This window comes from Haliotis rubra, unplaced genomic scaffold (assembly GCF_003918875.1).
Source record: "Haliotis rubra isolate DU_JTF1 unplaced genomic scaffold, ASM391887v1 Scf95, whole genome shotgun sequence".
In the NCBI taxonomy this organism is placed as follows: Eukaryota; Metazoa; Mollusca; class Gastropoda; order Lepetellida; family Haliotidae; genus Haliotis; species Haliotis rubra.
The window spans coordinates 723942-738485 of record NW_025767690.1 but is presented as its reverse complement, the minus strand read 5'-3'; positions in this window follow the sequence as shown (position 1 = coordinate 738485).

Below are 14544 nucleotides of genomic sequence, written 5' to 3'. Positions count from 1 at the left end.
CTACCACCCCAGCTGTTATTTCAATGCCTAGCACTATAGGTGCGGCCACGATGGTGGCTAACAACCCAACACCTGCCGCCCCTAGTCCCATGCTGGTTGCCATAAGGGCAGTATCAGTCGCGTCCACGATATTGAAAGCTCTATGGTACTTCTTATATAGTGCTTTCCACGTGTCGCGGTCTTGTTCTAGTTGGCTTTTTACATCACATAACTGTCTCAAGCGGAATCCGTCTACGGTTTCCAGTGTCTTCGCTACTTCCTACACGACAGGGTACAACCCCATCCTGTGTGCATATAATATATCTTATGAGATAATTTCTAATTGTGTGCTATTTAATTGTTCCTCAGTGTATTTGAGACTTACAAGGTGCAGACTCTCAGGCAGGGAAATAGGTGAGAGGCTAATAGGCCCCTCTGCTCTCACACGAACCCTATGGAGGCTTACTAAGGGGTCTATTGTATGACAATACGACAACGTTGGTCCCTGTGTATGGCGTCCCAGTGTATTGTCAACCCGGGTAAAAGTGGTAGTGCTGAACTATAAAGGGTTCCCCGAAATGGACTTCTATGATGAGTGTGGAGCGTAGTCTCACCCCCATAAACCTCAATTGGGAATCGGGGGCGTAAAACCTTAATTCATTATTTTTGTCTGAAAGTAACATGTTGCTCGTTTGACCCGGGGCTAGCTGGACACTTGCATCAGACTCCGGAATGAAAACCCCGACAAAGGTACCGTTGTTCCTAATTTCGGAGACATAGCCATCTTTGTTTAACGAGATATAAGGTGCGGTGAGGGTCATGTTGATCAACCATTTGGGCTCTCTAAGGCCGTCTGCCAGAGGCTGACGCACGTACACGCCGTTTGTTAAGTGCAGGACGTACGAGGTGTCTTCCTCACCGGGCAGATCGAATCCCTCCGTGTCTCCTAGATCGTTAAGTGTGGCGTTGGGCCGATGACGATTGGACATTGCTATAATACTATTACGAGATAGTTTCCAATTATTTTTCTGATAATTTCTCAGGGGTGCACTTCACCCCCATGAAGTGTATGTTGTCGGGCAGGAAGATCTTGGTGAGTGATATCGTGTCTTCCACGGTCACGGTGACCCCCTGCAGACTGGTGTGGGAGTCTGCACCCACCCGCACGTAAACAGTGCAAACCTGATACTGGTGCCGTTTCACCCAACAGAGTTTGAATCCCCTTCACGATTTCGACTTCATCCCGCGATGGTTCACCTAGGTAGACTTGGATGACCAGTGTGGAGTTCTCCTGTAGGCTCTCCAGGATGTTGACCACGCCAGCGAATTCAGACACCAACTACAATGCCACGTTTTGCATCCCGGGCTTGCTCGACAGCATGTGGGCCGCCATACTGGAGACTGGGCTGACGACTACGCTACGTCTCTGCGCCGGGACGTAAGCCACGAGCAGGGTTCCGTTGTTCACGACTTTGTTTAGGTAGTTGTCTTTGTTCTCCATGAACACGTAGGGGGAGCCAAGCCTAATGTTGAGAAACCAATCCACTCGAGAGGGCAACAACACCCACTTGTCGCGTCGGTGAAGACGAGCGTATATGGCTTGTTTCGGGCGACGGTCGTGCTCTCAACATCTTCAAAGTCGAACAGTTTGCCTCCGAACGATTGGGATACCACCCATCTATCATCACCGATGCGGACTAGGTCGAACCGGGTGTTGAGGGCCGCTCCTGAGACATCTACTATATCACCTAGGGTTCTACCGGAGTGGACTTCAACGTGTTTGTAGATGTTGTTTTCAGTCTGCAATCCGGTGTAGGTCAGATCCCCGCATTACCATCTATTCCGGGGCCTTGTCGAATGTGCAGCGTGTGTATCCCACAGGATTATGCTTTAGATCCCCGATATTGATGCATTTTTTCAAACTCATTCCAGGTGAAAACGCCGGTTCTACCATCGTTGTATTTCTCCGTTTTCACCGGTACGGCTCTCAGTATCGTGGAAGGGTGCCCACCTTGAATGTTGTCCGTTGTGCTCAACTGACCGAGGGTGACCACCTTGAATGTTGTCCGTTGTGCTCAACTGACCGAGATGAATGCACAGCTCTCGGTACGGTACTAGGTCGGGTAACTCCGTGCCTGTAACGGCAGTTGTGCGTTTTATCTCGTCCGGCGGCATAACGAGTGTCCTCGCCAATGGTCGGCCGAGCCTCAAGGGGTTTATTCCATTGTTGGTTAACACCACTGTGCCGTTTGAGTTGTTCATCTTGAGTTTGGCCCCCAGTTATCTGGTTGCGGTCGCCACTGACGAACAGCTTATTATTGCTGGCATTGATGTTGGTCCATCGCGGTAGGTAGGTAATATCGCAGAGTGCGACTTCGAGTTGACCCGACGTGTTATCGATTACGTGCATCAGCTGAATGGCCTCATCGCTCGTTATTCCTGGAAGTGTTACTTACATGTTAGAGTATATATACCTATTATATAATACTTTAAAAATGTACAAGCCTGGAGTGTTTTACCCTAAGATGGACATAGACTTCACGAATATGAAGATCGTTGTCGCTGATAGGATGTATTTCGGCGCCCAGTTTATCAATGTATTTACCAGGTATACTAACGCTAATGTAGTCCACGCTTGGTTCAACAACCCGATGCAGTTCTGGCAGAATCAAATCAACTTCACCGTCTGGTGTGCGACGACTGGGTGTGGCTTGACATTAACCGACACTCGGTGGGGACCGCTGAGTCAGTCTGTGTTCACGTTCCCTCGGTACTACCAGGTCAGACGTATCCTCAAAGAGATCAGCGCTCCGCTCCCACAGGACAAAGCATGGGACGCAGTAAACAACCCGTATGATAGAACGTATTTGCAACGAATTCAAGCTAGACCCGAAGACGGATTGGCGTTTGCCGGGACCAAACCATGGGTTGGGTATCCCCATCGTTCACAACATGCCCCTCGTGGAAGCCAGCGAGAAGATGAAAGAATGGGGGTACAAGTCGTATCATCACCTCACAACAAACGAGTGGGATGACCGTTACATGGCCTTTGACACCAGCAAGGATTACCGTGTTTGGAGGTTGGAGCAGGGGCCAGCGGATGACTGGGAAAAGTTCATGTTGGACATGTCGAGAGGGTACACTCGTGCCGGCATCGAACGCTTGAACGACTCAATTCAACCGATGTGGAGCCGTGCTGGGCGCTCCAGAATCAAACGCGTTCCAACATCCTCGACAGGGGACTGCTACGACACTCAGAAACAGTTCGTTGCTAACGTCGAGGATGCCATAGCCTCGGTCGATCAGGCGTCCAATCCAGCAGCATATCGACCGTAAAACATGCAGAGAATCAACAAAGTGGTGGGCTAAAACAACGAAATAACCATAGCCACGGCTGGTGGTTGGCGGGATCGCGGTTGGTTTGGGTCTCATTTGGTTAAAAATTCCTTAGCCGCTACGTACACCAGACCCGCCATGGCAACGATGGCTGCCCACAGGTTTTGGCCGAACCACGTGACAGTTGTAGCCAGCGTGCTGAGCAGCCACGAGACGATGCTACCCAGGATGCCGGGCAGGGCTTCGGCATAAAACAAGGGATCCTACCGAAAAATATTTTGAAGTAAATGTAACTATATATAGGATGGCTACGATTGCCATGATGGTCGGCAGGGCGTTAGTAAACGCCCTGGCATTTTCCGGGAGTAATTTCCTCTTCTCGAAACTACGGGAGTCGAACGCGGCCGAGATAGAAGCTGAACGGAAACGCCACGACCTGGCCGTGGAACAATTACAAGCCGTGCAAGCCGAGTACGCGAAGAAACAGAGTGTACAGAGGATCGATTACATTAACGAGCAAATCCAGCGTGAGAACCATGCCGTTAAAACATTCCATGATGTCGAAGCGGTAGCGAGAGAATTATACCTGCTAACCGGTAAACAGCTCGAGCCACTCCATAAGCCCACACTCGCTCAGTACTACACACCATCCCCGGGGCAAAAGGACCGGGAACTGGTCTTTATCGCGCTGGGTCTAGCAGCGACGGCGTTGGTTGTAAAACAATTAGACTAAGTACTCATATTAGTATACCAAAGATGAGACCTGCCCCGTACCCATGTCAGTACATACTCAGGGGGAAGACCGAGACCTGTGGTAGGCTGTTTTCACAGGAGATGTTTCATAAACTACACGTGTTCCGTGTGCGGTATTGGAGTGAGATGTCACTACCGTCTATGTAAAGCCCACGGGGCAAACGTAGTCAGGCACCAGCTTATCTACGAGAAGAAAAAGGCCTACATAAACGAATGTATGCGCCTCCTTAGCATGGAGGTGTAGTGGCCCAATTAGAGCCTGTACACCTAGGTATAATGATGTTCGTGGAAGTTGAGCCCAGGGAAAGTCGTTGCCTGAGAAGCTGGCAGATGGATATAGGTAGAAGTATAGATATCAGTATCCTATGACCTATTATTGTTGGTGAACTCTATAAGGCACTGGAGGAGGAGGGCTTCGCAGTTTCAATCATGGTGAAAGCAGGGACTTGTAATTACTTTGATGGTGGGAAAGGAGATGTGTATCAACACGGGGATATAAAGGAGTTTGTTGACACCTCTTTGGAAATAACACAAAACGACCTCGCATGTTCTCGGGGAGGGTATAATCGATGAGGTCTATCTAGATATTTACTAAAGGATTTTATGGGCGCCTTATTATTTTTTGAGGGTTGGAGGAGTTACCACTCTTGCCGGTGGCCCAATTAGAGATTGTATACACTTTGGTATAACAATGTCTACTACTCGAGAGCTCAAGCAGATTGCGAGAGAACGAGGTGTAGTTGGTTACTCCCGAATGAGGAAACCAGAGTTGTTGAGATTACTCGACCTACAACCCCCTCCCACGGTAAAACAACTAAAACTCCGAGCGAAAGAGCTTGGGCTGACGGGTTATTCTTGTATGAGGAAAGCCGGGCGAGTCGCACTACTGCACGACCCCGTCGCAAAGACCCACACTGTGAAACAACTCAAACAGGAAGCCCGCGAGCTGGGGTTAGTAGGTTATTCCCATATGAGGAAGCCACAGCTAGTCGAACTATTACGTCAGAACAAAGCTATTGACCTAGAGTTCATGCGCACTGAGCGTGCTGTAGGTAACTATTTGAGAGGCTGGTGCATGCGTGTTGATAGGAACATAGACATCGCCGATATCAAGCCTCTAATCGCTGATAAAGTTAATGAGGAACTAAACGATTTGGGAAGTATAAAGTTTCAAATCACAGTGAAAATGTCACTCGATAAACAGCAGAATGAGGTCATTGAGTACGTTCAGCCTTACTTCCAAGGTAAACAAGAAGTCGTGACTCATACCCAGACTATAGACGAGTCAATTGATATCAGTTTTCAGCAGATATGAGAATACCTAGAATGCTTCACGCACATGGGTTCCGGGTGGGTCGTGGATAAAATCGATAATGTCTATCTAGACATAGCTAACTACATGCCGTTCAGAGGCGGGTCGTACCTAGTGACTTTGAGAAAAACCTTTACAAGCTCATGAACAACTCGGTGTTTGGTAAGACTATGGAGAACCTGAGGAAACGAGTGACCGTGAAGCTAGTCCAGTCGAAAGAGGAAGACAAGCTCAGGAAACTAATAGCCAGCCCGGCATTCAACCGGGAGCAAGATATTCACCGACGACCTGGTGGCCCTACACATGAAGAAAAGCCACATCAAATTCAACCGGCCTGTTTACGTGGGGATGAGCATCCTCGATTTATCCAAACACCTGATGTACGACTTTTACTACAACGAGCTCAAGAAACAGTACGGCGACAGGTGCGAAGTGCTGTACACGTACACCGATTCCCTGCTGATGGAGATTCGAACCGAGGACGTGTACGAGGTCATGAAGAAACGCCTCGATTTGTACGACACCAGCGACTACCCCAAGGACCATGTCATACACAGCACAGTAAATAAAAAGGTCCTCGGTAAGATGAAGGACGAGTGTGCCGGCACGCCCATAGCCGAGTACATAGGCTTGAGGCCCAAGATGTACTCCATCCTGAAGGCTGACAATGGTGAGATCCGAAAGGCGAAGGGTGTTAAGAAGTACGTGGTGAAACAACACATCAAACACGCCAGATTCAAGGAAGCCCTGTTCAAGACCCGCACCTTCAGGCATAAAATGAACACGCTTAGAAACGATGGGCATAGGATATACGGACTGACGATAAACAAGACATCCCTGTCGCCGATGGACACAAAGCGTTGGATAGCCATCGACGGTATCAACACGTACACGTATGGGCATGAGAAAATTGAACCAAGAACATAGGTGTATATATATATACGATACCCTGTCGGGGCGACATGTCACGGAACCAGAGAAAGTTTGAGGCTATTTACTACAGCCCGCGTGGGTACTGGAAAGGAGCTAGCACCGTACATAAGCTTGCTAAAATGGCGCGAGTACCCCCGGACGAGGCCAAAGCGTGGCTTGAAAAACAAGCCCTGTGGCAGATCTATTTACTGGCACCACGCTATGTGCCTAGAAGGAAGTTTGGCATTACCGCACCCAATAGCATTCACCAGGCCGACCTCCTATTCCTACCCCACGACAAGAGGTACAAGTATGCCCTAACCGTCGTACACGTGGCCAGTCTCTACAAGGAAGCCGAACCCTTGACCGCGAAAGACTCGGCCCAGGTAGCCCGCGGATTCGAACGCATATACAAGCGCAGTCCGCTGATGTGGCCCACAGAGCTGCAAGTCAACCCCGGGCGAGAGTTCATGGGTGCCGTGTCGCACCTGCTAGACAAACACGGCGTCCAGGTCAGGAGTGGGACAGCCGGGAGCCCATCGCAGCCAAGCCATAGTTGAGAGATTCAATAGGACTTTGGCCGGGCGCTTATTCGGGCATCAGTATGCGCGAGAGATGGCCAACCCGGGGCACCGATCGATGGAATGGGTAGCGCGGCTACCTCAGGTGGTGTCGGCCATCAACCACGAAACCACCTGTCTCACCAGCCGACGCTATCAAACTGAAATCAGTGGTGTCTGAGTCGGCTGCACCATCGCGTGGGAAGGAGAAACAGATATCCGATAGGGTCCTTGTGAGGTACCTCTACCAGCCGGGGAAGCACAAAGGGGACACTCGGAAACGAGCCACCGATCAGATATGGTCAGTCAAAACTTATAACATAGATAAAGTGGACATCAAAGCCGACGAGCCGAACTTGTACTACTTGAGAGATGGGCCAGGGAGAGGTTTCGTTAGAGAGGAATTATTGATCATACCGTACGGCACAATGTTACCCCCAAGCAAAATATTTAACACTTACCTTGTCGAGTAATCTCAATGGTATCCTGTCAACACGACATAGAGCTATCACGATAGTGCCACGTGATCAGGATCGCTGTCATAGTGGCACAATAATAGTGTCACGTGTGGCCGAAGTTAACTGGGGATTCAAAAGTAGTATATACGATGGCGGCTAGATCTAAGGGCCTGACAAAAGCTTTATTTGTGAAGCTTTTGTTGGACTTGATCTCGGACTATCATTATATATAATACTATTTGTAAACATATAACTTTTATCTCCCATGTAAAATAGTCTCCCGAGGAAGACTGTGTTTATGTTTTTTTTCTCTCACCATGAGAGTGTCACATTTCATGAAGCCAAATGGTATCAAGTCCCTCGATGTATGAAAGGTGTATGTTACGAGTTAGATTACACAATCCTATATCTATTACATCATCTTATGTTTAACATGAAGGATGTTTGTCTATTTAGAGAATTGTTTTCACATATAATATCAACACTGTGTTTGTAACTTTATGATATGTTTACAGTACATGAATTGAAAAAGCAAGCACGAGACCGTGGACTTCGAGGTTATTCTCGTATGAGAAAACATGAATTACTAGATTTATTAGGTTTAAAGTATCAAAAAACACCTACTGTGAAAGAACTAACAAAACTAACAAAAGTCGCTGGTGTCATACAAATCGAGGCGTTTCTTCATGTCCTCGTACACGTCCTCGGTTCGAATCTCCATCAGCAGGGAATCGGTGTATGTGTAAAGCACTTCGCACCTGTCGCCATACTGTTTCTTGAGCTCGTTGTAGTAAAAGTCGTACATCAGGTGTTTGGATAAATCGAGGATGCTCATCCCCACGTAAACAGGCCGGTTGAATTTGATGTGGCTTTTCTTCATGTGTAGGGCCACCAGGTCGTCGGTGAATATCTTGCTCCGGTTGAATGCCGGGCTGGCTATCAGTCTCCTGAGCTTGTCTTCCTCTTTCGACCGAACCAGCTTCACGGTCACTCGTTTCCTCAGGTTCTCCATAGTCTTACCAAACACCGAGTTGTTCATGAGCTTGTAGAGGTTTTTCTCAAAGTCACTGGTGGCCAGCTTTTGCAGGTCCTTGTTCATTCTGATGTAGGGCTCCATCCAGGGGCTCTGGTCGAACACGAGCACCCTGTGTATTTTGGTCAGCCTCATACCAAACGACAGGTACAGCTGTAGGTTGCGATAGTGAACGATGTACTTGGTCTTATTCATTAAGTTGGGCTCGAGTTTTTCAACGTCTGCCACCCGCCCACCCAGCAAGTTATGTTGGTACTCAGACATCCAGTCTCGGTTAACCTTCATACGTTCAGGGGCCAGCTGTTGTGTGATGTGTGCAATGCATTGGGGTATTCCAAGTCCACTCCAAGTCCACTTAGCCTTTGTTCGAATCCGGCGCGATGCTCATAACATCGATCTCGGGCGATGCCCATTCGAATCCCCCTGTGGGTAGATACTGGCTCATGGGCCCCCCCGTACAGGTTGTTGGCATCGAGGTAAAGGTTGTGAGTTGTTGGCTTGCTCGGGTCGTATTCCTTCACGTATTGATTATTGGCTTTTGCGTATCGTTTGGTAGCCATGGAAATTCCACCTCGCAAGCCTTTCTCAATGAATAGGTGCATGTCGTAATCGGTGAGCAATTCCAACTTAACTCCGGTCTTTTTCAGCAATGCATCCCACGACAGACCTGGGCTGGTGTAGTACCATGCGGGGTCGAGTTGATACTGCTTAAAACACGTCCTCCTAAATGTCTCAAACACGTCGGCTAGCAGCAGTACATCTGTCCTCAAGTACAGGTCGTGGTAGTCACCCAGATTCTTACAGCCCAGTTTATTCCATACGTTAATCGTGCGCGTAATCGTCTTTGGTGATTGTCGAGTCGGTAAGGTTTCTTTAAAATCGGTGGATGGGGGCGAACTTGGCCCAGCCATCCATGTATTCATAGGGGTACACACCCTTCCTCATCAGCAGGGGTCGAGTCTCGGCATCGGTGTATCGGTCGGTGATGGGGAAGGTATCGTTGGCCTTGACCAGACAGTCGAGTGACGATAGGAGGAACTGAACCGAGTCGATGAACCTCAAGCCATTCAAGCTGAAGGAGATGTATCTCTCCATGTTGTTGGGGATGCACATCAGGTTGCCGTCGACTTTCGCGATGGCCTGCATGATCAAGTGAGAGTTGTACCCTCTCAAGTTGTGAAAGACCACGGGGATGTTTATTGTTTTGGGGGTTGATTCTGAGCTTGAGGTTACACACGCTGTGAGCGGCGCCTCTATACTTACCGGTGACATGGCAGTGATCTCTCACCGAATCACCGTTCAGTGGGCTATTACATACATGACAGTGAGTGCTGCAGCCGTGAGCTAGCCGGTCGGCTTGAGTCATACGCATGGGAGCCACTGTATACAGCGCATTCCTGATAGTTTTCTCTTCCTCCTTCAAACACGCGTCGGGACCCCTGTACACTAGGAGAGCTTTCGTTTCCCGATCACATCGGACAACCACGTATCCAAACACACAGGCCTCGTGCTCCTGTGTTTTTTGTGTGTTGGGGGTACCCCCCAGCATCAATGGGTTTGACCAAGGCTTCGAAGTCGGCATAGATGACGTAAGGCACGGACATCTGATTCTTGTGGTTGTCGAATTTTAAGATATTGTCGCCTTCCTTAGGCATGTCTACTCGTATGGGCGTCTGCCCCACACCTTGGCAATCCTCCCGATGGGATTCCAGCAGGGTGGGTCGGCTGAAACCGTGCAGACATCGTACACAAAAGTGTTTTTTCCCAACATGTTTCGACTGGTCGTGCAACAGCCTGGTGAGGTGTTTTATCCACGTGTAGTGATACTTATCACCTCGCTGGATCATGAATATATTGATCACGCGGCGGCCCTCCTGCCCCCGACTGGGCTGATCCTGTGCACGATCGTTTTGTTGCCTTCGTGTCCTAAGACGTTATAAGCTATATTATTCTGTTTTTCTACTTTAGTGATCTGGGATATGGGGGTGGGTTCATCTATACCATCCCAGTTGAGCCCATCATCTTGGGGATAGCTGGAAAGCCTGTCCGAATGAGTGTCAGCTGGAAACAAGGCTGACCTGGTAGCTACCCTCAGGGAATCGTCTCCTCTATTCTTGATGTTGACCATGGCTTGTTTTGCTTTGTAGTAGGGGGGCAAGTCTAGGTACGACCCGCCTCTGAATGGCATGTAGTTAGCTATGTCTAGATAGACATTATCGATTTTATCCACAACCCACCCGGAACCCATGTGCGTGTAGCGTTCTAGGTAATCTCGTATCTGCTGAAAACTGATATCGATTGACTCGTCTATAGTCTGGGTATGAGTCACGTCTTCTTGTTTACCTTGGAAGTAAGGCTGAACGTACATTGGGGGTTCCCCCCTGCTGTTTATCGAGTGACATTTTCACTGTGATTTGAAACTTTATACTTCCCAAATCGTTTAGTTCCTAATTGACTTTATCAGCGATTAGAGGCTTGATATCAGCGATGTCTATGTTCCTATCAACATGCATGCGCCAGCCTCTCAAATAGTTACCTACAGCGCGCTCAGTGCGCATGAACTCTAGGTCAATAGCTTTGTTCTGACGTAATAGTTCGACTAGCTGTGGCTTCCTCATATGGGAATAACCTACTAACCCCATCTCGCGGGCTTCCTGTTTGAGTTGTTTCAGTGGGGAGCTGAACGCGACTGTTCAGCCCTACGGGGTCTTGTAATAATGCGACTAACCCGGCTTTACACAGGCGGGAACAACCCGTCAACCCAAGCTCTTTCGCTCGGAGTTTTAGTTGTTTTACCGTGGGAGGGGCTTGTAGGTTGAGTAATCTCAACAACTCTGGTTTCCTCATTCGAGAGTAACCAACTACACCTCGCTTTCTCGCAATCTGCTTGAGCTCTCGAGTAGTAGACATTGTTATACCAAAGCGTATACAATCTCTAATTGGGCCACCGGCAACGGAGGTAACTCCTCCAACCCTCAAAAAATAATAAGGCGCCCATAAAATCCTTTAGTAAATATCTAGATAGACCTCATCTATTATACCCTCCCCGGAACATGCGCGGGTGTTTTGTATATCCAACGAGGTGTCAACAAACTCCTTTATATCCCCGTGTTGATACACATCTCCTTTCCCACCATCAAAGTAATTACAAGTGCCTGCTTTCACCATGATTGAAACTGCGAAGCCCTCCTCCTCCAGTACCTTATAGAGTTCACCAACAATAATAGGTCTGAGGACACTGATATCTATACTTCTACCTATATCCATCTGCCAGCTTCTCAGGCAACGACTTTCCCTGGGCTCAACTTCCACGAACATCATTATACCTAGGTGTACACAGGCTCTAATTGGGCCACTACACCTCCATGCTAAGGAGGCGCATACATTCGTTTATGTACTCTTTTTTCTTCTCGTAGATTAGCTGGTGCCTGACTACGTTTGCCCCATGGGCTTTACATAAACAGTAGTGACATTTCACTCCAATACCGCACACGGAACACGTGTAGTTCACAAAACATTTTCTATGAAAACAACAATACCCCTCCATCCTACATTTCCTACCACAGGTCTCGGTCTTCCCCCTAAGTATGTACTGACATGGGTACGGGGCAGGTCTCATCTTTGGTATACTCATATGAGTACTTAGTCTAATTGTTTTACAACCATCATAACAATCGTAGCCATCCTATATATAGTTACATTTACTTCAAAATATTTTCCGGTAGGATCCCTTGTTTTACGAGGATGTCCTTGGTGGCCATCGCCATACCCAGTTTCATTATAAGCATGCCCATATCCTGCAGGTTGAAATCTAGCTTGATAGTCGGTTGTTTAAGCACCATTTTGGTCAACCGAGCGTACCCTACGGCTAGACTGGCGACCACAGTGGCGTGGTATGCATCGTTGACAAACGTTTTCCCCTCAGACATTATGTATATGATATAAAAATATATATTTATAACATGATATGTGGGTTGACCTCTAATTGTGGGGGAGGGATACCCTCCCGGGGCGGTTGTTTATTATATAACAATAATGAGAGAGCCATGGCAGCAGTTGCGCCTGCAATCGACAGGAGTGGAGGGTAGTTACTCTTGTGATGCTTGGTTAAACCACCTTTTCTACCGGCGGCGACTCTCTTAGGGTTCTTCTTCCTGGTGACTGTAGGATTCTCCTCCGGAGGATTCCCCATTGGGGTTTCCTCTAGTAGGGGGTTCCCCCCTATCGGGGTCAGAGTCACTTCTTGATCCATCTTGTATATTATTATTATTATTTTTGTCCTCTTTAAATTGACAATGCTTTGCTGTGATAATCGCCGCCGTCACCGGGGCTAAAAACATCCCGTATTTGTGGTACAGCACGCAGCTGATAGAGCTCAAGGCGTGTTCAATAAAAGGGTCTTTCTCTAGGTCCTTCCACAAATAGAGTCGACGTTCCGGTGGGATGGGTAAAAGTAATGACGCTATACCTGTGTAAATCTGGGTAATAGTAGAACCTATAACTTTTGTCATCTCAGCCCCGAGTTGTGACTCATACCTGGCGTATAATTTATTTATTTCCTCATCTGACATTTTCTGAATTTTATCAGTAGTTATATTATCTCCTAAATATTGTTTTGCCTTACCACCCACAACTAGTGTTACCAGTCTGTCTCGCTGCTTGTCGTCCTTTTGTTCATCTGAAACTAACATCTGTTCTAGTAATTCATCACAATCCATTTTATAATATAGTAATCTAGTTTTAAGTTTTAAAAAATAATAACCAACCCACACTAAATACAGAGATAAAGGTTAGGTTACACACGACTATAACTTCAAAAACCGACATTTATACTTAAACATACTAAAATTACTAAAACATTACTAAAATTTACTAAAATTACTAAAACATTACTAAAATTTACTAAAATTACTAAACTATTACTTGGTAATCCACTAATTGGTCGGTTTTCAACACGAGCTTGGCATGTTTAGTTTTGGTGAGCTGTTTCTTAACCCGTTCCCGGTCTAGTTTACTCATCACATCGTTCTCTCTCAAGCATTCCTCAAACGAATCCCTGTCCTTGCAGTGAAATAGAGCTACCCATCGCGTCTGTTCACGTAAATCCTTTAACACAGAGTTGAATTTTTGTGTCAGCACCCAGACGCTATGTTTTGCGTGTCGACCTGAAAACGCTAGGTAGGACAGCATATCTCTTTTTTCGTTATCTCTCTATTAGCGCTGCAGTCATCCAGGATGAACAGCGTCGGCTTCCCTTTAAATTTGTTGTGATAAACTTTCAAATAGTCCTGCAGGTGTGTTCCCGGATCGATTTTATATACATCGGGATCCGTCATCACCCAAGATCTATCCGTGTAAGTCTTGTTCATATTTATAGTAGGACATAAGATAATGATATTGTCAAATACGTCTTTATAGTACCCCTCCAACAAATCCAGTACGAAAACTGTCTTGCCACAACCCACATATTATTGCGCACGGATCTCGTGGTAAATTAATAGATGGCTTGTACAAATCTCCCATTCTCTATATTAAGTTGCGCGTCCATAATTACATATAAATATAATTTTAATTTACCAGTTGGTTGAGCCTTCTTCATTATTTGAATGGTTATACCCTCGCTTCCGTTGTCGATGCGACGACCACTACCGTGAAGAGTGGCGTCATCTGTTGATCTCATATCCAACCATAACGCGTACTTTGTGGTTAGGTAATCCCCGATATGCACGGAGGATAGATCCAGGTCATTTACTACGTAGTTGACTATTGAGTTTCGTTTGATAGCCGGTAGCTTCATTATTTCATCCCACTGCTGATATGCCTTCATTCCATGGCTAAATAGCTGATTAGGCACTCCCTCTATGGTCACTTCCACTTTGGTGATCCCTGGGTTGAAAAATTTCTCGCTCTCTCTTTCGAATGGATCGTATTCCTCCACGGGTATGATTAATATACCTTTCATCGATCGCGTCGGCACGTTCATGTTGATATTCCATACCGTGTCGCTCTTGTCATGTAATATCATTCTATGTCGCAGTATCCTATCGTACAGGATGGTCATTTTCCCAGAGTACAGATTTCGAATCTGCTGGGCGAGATCAGGACTAGTCACCATGCTGAACTCCAACGAGATGTTATCAATCTCGTAACTACCCTCTTCACCGTTTGGCGTATACACGACTTTGCTGTAATCATTGAATG